The 13,501-nt window shown below is 36.1% G+C and overlaps 1 long non-coding RNA gene across 4 annotated transcripts in view; it reads right to left on the bottom strand.

The window, feature by feature from the left end:
- Positions 1-9,979: 9,979 nt before the first annotated feature.
- LOC144287871 (uncharacterized) overlaps positions 9,980-13,501 on the bottom strand; it is a 97,299-nt gene continuing 93,777 nt past the window's right edge. For all 4 annotated transcript variants that reach the window (XR_013355673.1, XR_013355674.1, XR_013355675.1 and 1 more), the window contains one exon: positions 9,980-10,245. This is a non-coding gene — a long non-coding RNA (uncharacterized LOC144287871). The remainder of the gene's footprint in view (positions 10,246-13,501) is intronic.

Genomic DNA, 13,501 nt, shown 5'->3' with positions numbered 1-13,501 from the left:
ATATTTTTTTTCGGTGGTGATAGAACGGGGGAAGTTGTCTTTTCTTGGTTTGTATTTTGGCAAGTCAGGGCTAGAATCAAATGCAAAAGCAATTCAGTTAAGACTATTCAGCTTTACTCTGGTGAGTACTGACTACAATGCAGGTGGTTTTTACCATTAATATGTGTGATGTATATAGATTTGCTTTCCAACAGCTCCAAAGAATAATGAACACTTCGTAGTGTCTTGTAGACTTCCCTGTTTTTATTTCTTTTACATAGGCCTTCAAATATTCTACTGGGTCTGGCAACATGTGTTGATGAGTTGATTTAGTCATCTTGTTTTCCAATTTGTAATGACAGCTCTTAAATTAAGATGCAGTTTTAAAAGGTGTAAATAAATGAGTAAGGAAGCCCCAGTGGACAGAAATGATGTTACTCAAGTTCTTTGCATGAAAAAGCCCCCCCTGAGTTCTGCAAAGCCAATGTGGATAAGCTTTAAAGTATCCTCACATCCTATTTCACCTGGGCTGAATCTTATTTCTCCCATAAATGGAGGGATCTGAATATCCTTGACTGGCATCCATGAAAAGTAAAAATCTCCATAGAGTTTCAACTAAAATGTCATCCGATAATTAGATTGAAAAGTCACTAGCAAAAAAAAAAAAAAAGGTTAAAAAAAAAAAGAAAAAGAAAAGTCACTGGCTAAAAATCCAGTCACCACTTGCTAGAAGAAATTTGTTTTTGCCTAACTTTTCTTATATTTTATTTTATAATGAGATCTTAATAATTCATTTTTAGGAAAAGGCCAAAAATAATAAGGTCTTAATTAATTAATTGATAAAGCAAAAAGTACTTCAAAATCAAGGCAGAAACCTCTAGCTATAGTTTTGTGTTATTTGGTGGGGTCCTGGCTTAGAGATTCAAAGGGGATGAACTGAAAGCAGTGTGATGCTTCTGCTTGTCCTTGCCTACTGCATTTTGCCTTTTTTGCACCCCGCCTCCTCAATATTTCTAATGTCTCTCTTATGGCTGACTCCAGTGTTTTTACCATTTTGGCTCAGCAGTCCTACACCTTTCCTCTTTTTTTATATGCATGTTCTTTATAATCCAAACCTGTTCTGTTGTTTATATTTTGCATTAGGGGTTCTCCCAGTTTAGCAATATCCACAAGATTCTCCTTGCCCCTACTCCCCCCCCCCTTTATTTTTTTTTGTCATTTCTGTTTCTTGGAGTGCTTTTTTCATACCCCAGAGCATAATCTACTACTTGTACTTCTTCTGACATATGAGGATTTTAAATCTCCTCTTAATGTTTGTCTTCTTTTTACTTGTAGTTGGTCCCCACAGCCTGGGACCAATCTCTTGTGTTTTCAGTTATGCAGATGTCTGTAATGAAAGGGAGCACTTGGGAGCATCACGGAGAAAACACAGCTACTCTACCATAACCAGAGCTAGAGTGTTAAATGATTCTGAGCAAAAAATAGTAATAATAAATGCTAGAAAGTAAATTGGAAGAAGTCAAAGCCTTGTGTTGTAATTCAAAAGAATTAAACAGACGAGATACTCGCAAAGCCATATGTACAAGCATAAATACTGCAAGTTCCACCCAGAACGCTCAGCCTGGAGAGATTTGCACATTGTTCCTCTTGGTGAATATACTTCAGCGTACAATCTCTTAATGCAAAGGGAACGAAAGTTCTAACAACCTTTTTATCTTCACAGGTTGGTGAGTGTTGCATTAACTAAGAAAAGTGTCAGTTCTTAGATGAATGGAAAAGAATAACACTACGGTGAAAAGTTACACAAAATCTATGCCATATTCCAGAGCCCAACCAAAGGGAAATGGTTCGTGGAATTATTTTTACAAATGCTTTTAAACCCATTGGCTTTTCTTCTTTTGTACGTCAGACAGAAATAGCATTGATGTCTTGGGTCATTTTCTCACCCGAGTTCTAGTGCTTTCACCATGCAATGGCTCTAGTATAAACTGGCCACAAAATTTCTCATCTAACACATTATTTCCTTTTTATAGATATCTTCAAATGTTAATAAATACACAATTCTGTTATTTCAAGGCCAGACATTTGGACAATTTAGATAAAGTTACTCTTCCACATATATGCCTCTGAAACTATTCTTCAAGGGGGCCTTTGCTCACAATTAGTTTTCTTGAAGTTTCTGAGTCACAAACATATTCGGTGTTTCTTTCAGGTTCCCTATGTTCATTATCATGATAGCAATGCAAATTCTTTGAGAATCAAACAAGTGGTTAGATAGAATGAATGTGTGTGGGTAAAACCAGCTACCGCTCTCAGTAGATGTACTGATCTATCACGTAACAATCACATCTATTAAGTGATGATAATGCTTAGACCATTAATAAGGCGTGAATTGTTTTCAGATATTTTGAAACCCATAAACAAATGTCTAAAACAAAAGCTGGGGAAAATTGGAATTTTAAAGGCTTACTTCAAAATCAAAATGAAAATGAAAAATGGCACTTTAAAATAAACACTCTGCAATGGCAATTGAAATCATTTGAACCAATTAGTCTCAAAATTTTATGCTCAGAAATATTTGAGGGGTGTTATTCTAAGTGGTGATCTTGCTAATAATACATTAACATTATTGCCCTGCATTAAATATGTGTATCAAAATCAAATAAATCAACACCAATGTTGCCTTGAGCCATATGAATACACTTCTAGGCATACTTACATAATACAGCCTAAGGAAAAACTTTCCTAATCAACTAAAAATCAGCTAAGGCCCTAACCCATGAAGCAGGTGTATAAATCCTACCTGCAAAAGGAAGAATATTTGCCAGTCTAACAGAGAAATCAGTTTCCTTTTTGAGCTGCGTGGATGTGAGCCATTGACGATGATGCAATGAATGAATGACTTTCTCCATTATTAGTGGTTTGTTTTGTAAAGAGACAAAAATAACCATTGGTTAAAAGGATACCTCAGTGAAATGTGTGGAACTGACGTCATTCTCCAGAAGCCCAGTTTAAAGTTTAAGGAACTGTATGAGTAAATCCACATTTCCATTTGCCAATGGTGATTCTTCAAAGATTTATGAATAAGTGATTTTCTCTCACTAACAGATTAGGAACAAGTGAAGCATGAAGGAAATATTTGTCTCCACTGGAAAAACAGCCTTCTCACTAGGCTTATTTTTTATCTCATCTAATTGAATAGAACTTCACTTTGATGAAGAGAATTAATTCCCCCTCCTTTATTGAGATATTATTGACAAAGTTGTATATACTTAAGGTATATAACTTGATGTTTTGATGTGTATATACATCATGAGATAATTGTCACAAACAAGTTAATCAATAAATCCATCACTTCACAGTTATCTTGTGTGTATATGTGTGTGTGTGTGTGTGTGTGTGTGTGTAGTGAGCACACTCTAGCAAATTTCAAGTATACAATCCAGTACTGTTAACTACAGTCACCATACTGTATATTCAATCCCCAGAACTTACTCATCTTGCATAACTGAAACTTTGTACTCTCGGAGCAACATCTCTCCATTTCCCTCTCCCCCAACCCCTGGTAATTACCATTCTACTCTCTGCTCCTATGGGTTTGGTTATCAGAAAGAACTCTCAATTCTACACGACCCAATTTTGTAAGAAATATATGAGATACCTTCTATGTGTCTGGTACATAGTAAATGTTTAATTCATGCTGCTAAATTTGATAAAGGAATTGCATAATCAACTTGGTTATATGAAGTAGAGTTTGGTTCATGTTCTGTAATGATAAATGAAAAAAGCGGATAATAAAGCAAGCTCTCTATGTTAAGGAAATTCATTTCATCTTGAACAACAAATAGAAACTTGTAAAATATGGATAAATATGTGCAGCAGTTACACATTTAAGAAATTGCAGAATGTGACTATTTAGACATGCAAAGTCATTTAGTTGTATTATGAAACAAAGCATGTGATTTAATTTGTTAAACTTTGAGTTATGAATATATTTCCAGAAGCTGGCATGATCTATTAGAAAGAGCGTATTACCTGAGGTTTGTAATTGTGGCAATAATTATGGCAGCACTTCTGCCAACCTCTCAGGCTTGTATCTGGCATCCAGCCCACTTGTAAATCAGACCCTTTGTTTGCTGGCTGTTGGATGCACGACAAGTCAATTAACAAAGTTCCCCACTCTGTGGGTACAGTGGTAGAGCCTTGACCTACATTAGCTCCATTTTCATAACTCTGAAAATAGAGATTATTATCACCATTTCACAAATTAAAAACCTGAGCTTCAGAGAGGTCCCACAGTCATATATAAAGTGCATAGATCAACCTCTGGCATATAGAAAGTTCTTTTTAAAATACTGTCACCCCACAATCAAATACTATGAGGGAGGCCTGCTCTAGTCTGAAAATCACTGGGCTAGTCATGTTCCAGCTTTGTCACTTGTTATTTGTGACCTTGAGCAAGATACGGCCTCTCCATGACTTGGTTTCCTCACTGGTAAGTGGGGGTTATAACTTGATCTCTTTCATTAAGCTGTCTGAAGATTAAATGAAATAACACATGGAAAGCACTTAACGTATTACCAGACACATAAGAAGCATTCATGGTGATATGTGTGGAAGTACTTTGTAAAGCATTTAAATGTTCTACATTGTTTGTCTTCATCTAAATTTATAATCACAGACATGAAGCCAAAATAAGATTTTCTGAAAGCAATCATTTTGTAATGACACACAATTCAATATAATAATAGCTCTTTTTCAAAAAGAATAATACCACAGCTCAAACTAAGGAAACCAGAGATGTGATAGGACGCTATTTTGTAGTGGGTACACAAAGGGCTTGTATTTGAATTAAAAAATATCTTCACATTTTTTTTCACATTTAAAGAAAATGTGTCAAAGACCACATATGAAAAGTCAATTTTTAAATATGTGCTCTAGTAAATATCTAGGCAAACTAAAATTGTTATGATTGATTGAAATAATTGATTGCAGCCTGCCAACTTTCCCTTTCTTAATTATAAAATACAATTTCCGTTTTGCACTTTCCAACCCAAGGTTTACAAAAGCTGAGAGAACTCTTCTGCTCAGCCTCTGATTATATCAGCAGTGCCACTTTTTCAGGTCCTATCAGATTGGGCTTGGATGATAATTACTTGGGAAGTGTTTGATCTCAATGACGAATACATGATTAGTTTTTCATGAAATCAGTCAACCACACCGCACAGCACTACTCATGTGAAACCTTGTTGATTTAGCTGTTAGAAAGCACACATCTCCCTCAGTTCAGATATGGGACATCAGTCTTTGGGGAAAAGAGGGTGGAAAAAGGGCAAGTTTATGGGTAATGATATTGCAGAGGCAGATATTTAAGGTTTGCTAATTTTCTTCTCAATTATACTCCTCTCTTACCTACTACATGACCACAGATTCCATCTCAGTTGTGAAATATATCTTTTCTCTAAAAAAAAAAAAAAAAAAAAAAGATTTCATGACACCTTTGCTATCTCTCAACCCCTTAGAGGGTTTTGCCCTGATGAATAATATTTTATATGTGAAATGTTTATGTGATTTTTCACGGAGTGATAACCTCGCTACCGCTTAACTTTGATGCATTGCGATCACTGGTTCTCTTCACTAAAGTGCTTTTACACACCCCTCCCATAAATATATGGCTACTTTTCCTAAAAGGCCTGGGTTGAGGGTGTTTTGTTTCTTTGTTGATTTGTATCTCTGTGTGTGCGTTTTTCTATGATATAGGCTGTTTTTTCTAAGAGTCAGTGTTACTTGCATTTTCTTAAATTTCGAGTGATCTAATACTCAGAGATCAGATAAAAGGATTCAATTGTCAGTCTTTACAGAGCATGCATTTGTTTAAAGAGGTAGAAGCATTGCACTTTGAAAGAAAAAGGAAATAGATTTTATTTTCTGTATTTGCCTGGCCTCGCTGACTTTAAGAAAAGCCCTAAAATAAAGAATTCTGTAGATTATTTTTTAATGAAAAGAAGCTTTATAAAAATAAGGTTTCAAGTCTTCAGCTGCATTCTCATAATTAAAAACTCACTTTAAAGGAAGAGCATACAGACATTTCTCTTTCATTTGGATCATCCTCTTTTAAAAAAACCCTCAACACATCAATATATTTGAGCAAGATGCCTTAAAAAGTATGTCCAGTTCTTTGTGGATAAAAGAAGGTGGAGAGTTAGTAAGTGTGATTGAATATTTCAAAATCTAAGCCCTGGCTTTGATGCAATAACTGAGACACTGGGATATTTTAGACCAGTTAGACTCGATCCAGGATCCCAGGATCATGCCTTGAGCCAAAGGCAGAGGCTCAACCACTGAGCCACCCAGGCGTCCCTAGCCACAAATTATAATGCAATCCTAATTTCAACAAGATTCCTAGGAAGTAACTCCAAGACTTAATACATTGCCATTATTTCACTGATATCACAAAAAGATAAAAAGCCCACAAAGTCTTATAACATCGGTATGGGCTGGGAATGATACTAGCAAAATTGGCAATTGGAGAGCCCCCCCCCCATACACACACAAACACTTTGTCACAAGGAGTCACTGCTAAACTAATGCTCCTTCACATCACACATGTTGAAAAAACTTATAGGCAGAACTGTTACTCCTTTAGTTGGGCTCACATTTACAATCAGGTGCTTTGGAATGATGGATGGATCCATCACTGAGGGTAAGGAGGCAGCAGCTTGGAGCACCATGACTGGAGGGCTGGGACTGCAGATGCTTTTGCCACAAGATGCTTTCCCTCAGGCATTGTAGATCTTTTCTGCAAGAGGAGTTGCCTTGGGTGGTAGGTTAATAGGACTAACACCAGGGTTGCTATGACAGTGTGCATGTAAGTAAGTGACGAGAGATGGCTTTATTAATAGAAACAATGAGGGCCAAGTCAGCCACATGAGGTCAGGAGGAAGAAGAAAAATTATGTTTGCAACAATTTGGGGGTCCCCACCTGAGCCCAGGTAAAGGAAGTCTTGTCTTTGAAAGAGTGAAAATCTAGCCTTCTTTATCTATAGGGCCATCCAGAGTAAAGTCAAATTTCTACAGAAATTTAAAATGTTTGTAGCCCTAGGGAATGAACACAGACTTCTGAGTCAAGGACAGGCAGGAGATATAAGAATTGCCTAAGTATCTGAAAAAATAAGGAATTTACATTAAGCCTCCTTCTGAGCAAAGGATGATTGAGCTAAATGCCATTTCTGGCTGTTAAGAAAATAATGGAGGCTAAAATTACAGTCTATAAATATTAAATTTTCACAAAATGAAGAAAGGCTAGGGAGTTGTGCAAGTTGTCTGAGGATGGTACAGATAGGATCAGTGGATCAAATGAAAATCGGAATCAGAGAATCAGCTTTCCTAGAACTATGAAAGCCAGAGACTAAGAGCAATGTATGACATTTGCACTAAAATCTCCTTAATTTGAAACTCAAGAAACCAAAACAATACATTTTGAATTAACTAAGTTTGTTTATCCTTCTTTTTTTAAAGAACAGCATAGAAATAGCCTTGAATTACATTTTGTTTTAAATAAAGCAACATTGAAGTAATGAAATCTTTACATATTATTTTAACTGGTGGTCCAAACTCTCCCGGATAATGTATCTAGCTCCATTTATTCATCCATTCATGAGCTACTGCCTAGTATATGCTCAGGTCTCTGGTTGAGGTCACCTCATATGGTTAGCAGTTTTCATGGGACTAACTCACTTTCTGGGCGAAAGTCCTCTCTTATGTGGGCAGTTGAGAAGATGGTGACTCAGTAAAGAACTTGATGAAGCTATAAAACATTTTCTTTCTTTTTTGGACCTGACTAGTCACTGATCATAGCCATTGGAAAATAGTTTATTCACAGGAATTAGGAACACATTTGTGAAAAAGAGTTCTGTGCTTCAGAAAGAAATTCCGTGCTATGAAATTGGTTATTGTCACCTCCTCTACAAAGACTCAGTGTGGTCTGCTGATGATAGAAGAGTCTTATCCGGGCATCCCTGGTGGCTCAGTGGTTTAGCACCGCCTTTGGCCCGGGGTCAGGTTCCCTGCATGGAGCCTGCTTCTCCCTCTGCCTGTGTCTCTGCCCCTCTCGCTCTCTCTCTCTCTCTCTCTCTCTCTGTGTGTGTGTGTGAGTGTGTCTCTTATGAATAAATAAATAAAATCTTAAAAAAAAAAAGACGAGTCTTATCCAAAATCCAGCCCTTGGACAAACACCTGAACAGTGGTTTTGACAGATGAACTACTCTGAGGGAATCATAGAGCCCCCTAAGAGACCCACTACTAAAACTGTCAATGCTGGTTCACATACATAATGTTATATGCAACATACGCATATACTTTAATCATTATTCTAGCTCAGAAATAAAGCAACAGAAAAGTTCTAAGTGGGTTAATTAGAAGATAGGCACTATAAACCCAGGTGTCTCCAAGATCTTTGAGTCCAATGTGATAGCCACTAACCACATGTGGCATTGAACACTTGAAATAAAATACACATCAATTTTAAAGATTTAGCATAAAAAAGGAATTTATAATATCTCAATAATATTTATGTTGTTTACATGTCAAAATGATGACATTTTGGATATACTGGGTTAAGTGAACTATTTTATTAAAATTAACTTTACTTGTTACTTTTTAACATATTTTTAATGTGGCTACTAAAAAAGTTAAAATTACACATGTAGTTCACATATGTAGCATGTGTACTAATTCTCATTGACATGGAAAATCTGTGAAATATAGTTCCCCATTTTTTACTATTTGAAAGGATTCATTTTCTTGTTAAAATCATTCTACAACCCAGTGGCTTGGCCATTGCCACTCTTCACTTTATAGGTGAGAAAACTCAGAGGTTATGAAGCATGCCCTAGGCCATACAAGTAGTAATTGGTGAAACCAGGTCTACCTCACATTTAATCCATGTTTTGTGTCAGCCCTGTTCAAGCATCTCTCTTTCCTATTCTGCTGAGGTGATCTTTTAACTTAGATATGTGTGAGATGTGCTTAGAACAACTGAGTGTGAGATGTGCTTAGAACAACTGAATATTCTATAAGAACCAAAACACACAATTTGTTAAACACACTCAAAACAACTACAAACAGCACAGAGGCTAGTCAGAGTGGTATGGTTGGCCGGTATTCTCTGCAACCTACTCCTCACAGGCATTTAGGATGGACAAGAGTGGATAGACACTCAGAGTCCAACTCGGCATCTAGGCATTCCAGACATTCCAGGAATTTCCCCAGATCATTTCATTTATTCCTCAGACCAACTCTTACAGGTGAGATAGTCTCAGAATGGTTAAAGGATTTGCTTAGTATCTTAGGGGTAGCTGGTCAGTAACAAAGCCAAGACAGAACTTAAGTCTGATTTGTTTTCCCATACCATACTGCTTTTGGTCCTCCTTTTAATTCAAGCTCAACTTCCTGGCAGCTGGTCTAGACTCTCTGATACCAGCTGCTCTGTTTCCAAAACACATTCTAGTCCATAGCCCCAGACTGATTGAGAACAGGGCCTACCTGAGAGAGAGCGGACACAGCCATAGCTTTCCTATGTGCGGGCAAGATACAGGAATCAGATTTCCCTTGCCAACATCTATGGTGTTTAGAGTTGGAAGAAAATAATAAATCTAGTGTCCTGGAGTACAAAAGTGAAAAATAATGGAAATAGTTCACAATGGAATTCAAATTCCAGAGACTCGATTAAAAAATGAGATCTAAGATTTAAAGCCAAAATAGAAGAAACTGGAGGACCCAATGATATCTAGAAGTGAAGGTTTGAGGAATTCTGCAGACAGTGGGCAGAAATCTGGTATCAAATTTAACAAGGTTCTCTGACTGACCTGAATGGACATTCAGGGTATACCTAATGACAGATGGGTCTCAAATGAAACGGACCTTGGCTCATGCTGGTCAATACCATCCATGGTGGACTGATCAGTTCCTGTAGCAGAGGTAAGACACCAGAAAGAAAGAATTTTCTACCTACATATGTAATTGTGTAATTCTACATTGACTATTTAGTTTTTGCTATTTCATAAGGTTCCTTAACTCTGGCCATTTCAGTTCCCAGATTTCAGAAAGTGCTAGAAAGTTAATTGTGCTCTCATTGCTGCTCATGTTCCAAGTGCCAGTGGCAATGCTCCACAGTTGACGAGACTTGGAGAAGTTTCCATCCAGCCTTCTGAATCTCTGCCTGACTTCTGAGGCCACACTGTTAATCACTCTGCTGTCACATGGGGTCTGTAAATAGAAGGAAATAAGGCTTGGTAGATTGGTCGGGATCAGAGTGAGGAAAGATACATTTTCCAGGATAAGGAGTTTGCCATTTATCCTCAAGGCAATGGGGGAACATCGAAATTGTATGGATAGTGAAGTGGCATATCAACGTGTATTTTACAGTGATTCATTTCAGTTTTGGTGGATTCGTTTCAAGTGCTTTTAACAATAGTGTGTTCCTTTATTAAAATTTAATTCACTCTGTTATTATCTCTCACATATTACCAAACATGTGGTAATTTCATTGAAAGGACAAAATCAAGGAATTTTCAGATTATTCATTTATACTCTTCTTTAGAGAAAGTTCTAAATACATGAAAGCTTTAAATCGCTACTAGAAGATACTAAACTAGAACTATTCAAATGCCCCGTATTTTCTTTTGTTTAAAAAAAAAAGACTTTATTTTTTAGAACTGTTTTAGGATCATACCAAAATTGAGAGGAAGTTACAGACATTCCCGATACTTCCCCTACCCTTACACATGCACAACCCCTCCTCTATCAAGAGGGGATATTTGTCCCATCAGAGTGGGACATTTGCTATAATTACTGAACCTACATTAATATGTCCTCTATCTTCTACCAGTTGATCAAAGTTCTTGTTATTTGCTTCCAAAAGTCAAAAAGATAATTGAAATAAGCCAATTCTAGTATTTAAAACTGTAGCATATTCCATGTAGATAACTTTGTCTAAGTTTGTGTTACTTTATACCAGGTTGAAACAATAATAGGGTGATAAGTGAGATAAAAAGTTCTAAGATTTTATGGCAGACTTTCCCCTATAAAATTTTAAAGAAATGTCAAGCACATTAAACCAAATAACCACTGAAATGTGTACATGCACGTCTTCCAGACTTCAAAAATATAATGTTTTTAGACAGGCTTTGTTGTGTGATTGTTCTGAATCTTCTGGCATTTATAACAAATATCAGGCTCAAAAAAATGTCAGTTTCATTATAATAAGAGCCAACATTGACTGAGCCTGTATTATGATCCAGGCTTTGTTTATTCATTCATTCATTCATTCATTCATTTCACAAATATTTGCTGAAGACCTAGTAGATGCTAGACCACTATTAGCGATATTCTAAATGCTAGATATGCAGCACTGAACAAGACAGACAAATATCTTGACATCATGAAACTTTTACTTAGTAGGCAAGGCATATCTGTTTATCTTGTTTGGGGCATTTTTAATATATAAGGTAGTATATATGTTTTCTGCTGATAGAATGATAGAACTAATGATGATGAAGGGGAGAGGATAATAGTAGATGTGGGTCCCTTGATTAAGTGAGAAGGGAAGGAAATAGAATACACATACATTTATCTGGCTCATAAGCCCTTTCCTTTTTACCATGTGGAAAGGAAACACACACACACACATATACACACACAATGTATCTGCGTTCCTTTTGGCATGATATAGATAGATAGAGATATAATATAGATATAGATTCATGTATATATATGAGTAAAATGCCATAGAGGATAAAACCAGAACTGTTTAGCATCTTGTTCAGAGGGATGGTGAGTTAATTAAGCATAACTGTTTTAAATGCAAGTAAAGTCATTTTAAGCAGAGTTGCAGAATGTATAAATATGTAATATATACATTAGACATTTATATATGACAGATACACAGACACACATATTGTATATAATATATACTCATTTGAATTTATACATAACCATATGAATATATAATGCTTTTTTAAAAGTCATCAAAATTTTATAGTTATGTTTATACTACCTAGAAGTGAAGATTTAAGAACATTTCTCATTTTCCAGGTAATAAATGGCAGTACTGATCTGGATCCCTTGATACTAGGAAAGCTTTTTTGCAAGATTAAATGGGATTACCATCAATAGGCCCGCAGGACGTTTGGTTTTGAATTAAAATATAGAAACCTTATTAACAAAATTTACATTCCTGCCTTAACCTTAATCTAATTTTACTGATATCATGGCTTCTAATAGTTATACTATAGAATGTAGAATGGCACAAACCTCGTAGCCCTTCTTTGTCATCCTAATCAGAAGCCCCTGATCACTCCAGAGGAAAAATAGTTGCATGAATTTTAAACTGGTCATCATATTCACATTTTTTAAAAAATGTATTACAAATCAATATTTTATTCATGAAAACATTAAATGTTATATTACTACCAAAACATCTTGTAGTACCTTGAAACTTATTCTAAAACAGAGAGTTTCCTTTTGCTTTTTTGCCTAAGTACTGTTCTGTAGCTGTTGTATTTCCCAAGACCAGTGACAGCATCTTCATTCTCTAATAGAAACAGTTTACCTGGGCCCTCTGCAAACAAGGCCTTAACCCCAAGGAATTGCTTTAATTGGCAACAGGCTTTGTGAGGAGACAGAGGGGCCTCGGTTTTTCACATTCTCCCGCAGGGAATTACTTTCACTGTCATTTACCAGGAGCTTGGACAGAAAAGGTGGGACTTCAAAGTGAAATGTGGAAATAAATTATTTTGAGACCTTCTCAATGATCCATTCTTAAATAGTCCCTGTAAATTCTTCACTTATATAGAAATGATTAAACAAATAAAATAATTTAAAACAGGGAGGGAGGTGTGCTATTGAGTCCAACATGCTCACTGACTTGTTTAAGTACTGCAGAAGGATATGATGATGGTCATGGCCTCAAAGTTAAGGGCAATATATTCAATTTGCAATCAAATCAAATTGCTGTATATTCCAATGCAGAAAACATTCTTGTGCAGGATATTCTTTAAGTTTCACAAATTTATCCATCTGAAAATTTCTACAGTAGCATCCTAACTTAGCTTTCAGATCCAGAAAAAAAACAAGATGGAAGACCATATCTTTGACTTGTTTATTCTCTAGGAAAGAGGATAGTTTTATATACTTTACTCTCAATTCATGGCAGACAGACAATTCAACATGTTTATTTTTTTCAAGTATAAAAAACTGGAAGTATATGTGCACTAAGAAAGAAGCAATTCTTCCTAAAGCATGAGCACCACAGGACCAAATCCTTCAGAGGTAATATTGTAATGCCTGGACCGCAATGGAAGGTAATTATTAAGATTAAAAAAATCTAAAACTTGGGAGGTGAAGGACTCTGCCAACTTTAGTTCTGTCACAAATCAGCTTTGCATATAGCTGACACACAGAGAGAGAGAGTGAGAACTTACAGAAAAATTTGCTCTGAAAAGTTGTTAAGGCAACTCCAACT

Source organism: Canis aureus, chromosome 17 (genome assembly GCF_053574225.1).
Source record: "Canis aureus isolate CA01 chromosome 17, VMU_Caureus_v.1.0, whole genome shotgun sequence".
Taxonomy (NCBI): Eukaryota; Metazoa; Chordata; class Mammalia; order Carnivora; family Canidae; genus Canis; species Canis aureus.
The sequence above is the reverse complement of the archived record's forward strand: the minus strand, read 5'-3'. Positions and strand labels throughout refer to the sequence as shown.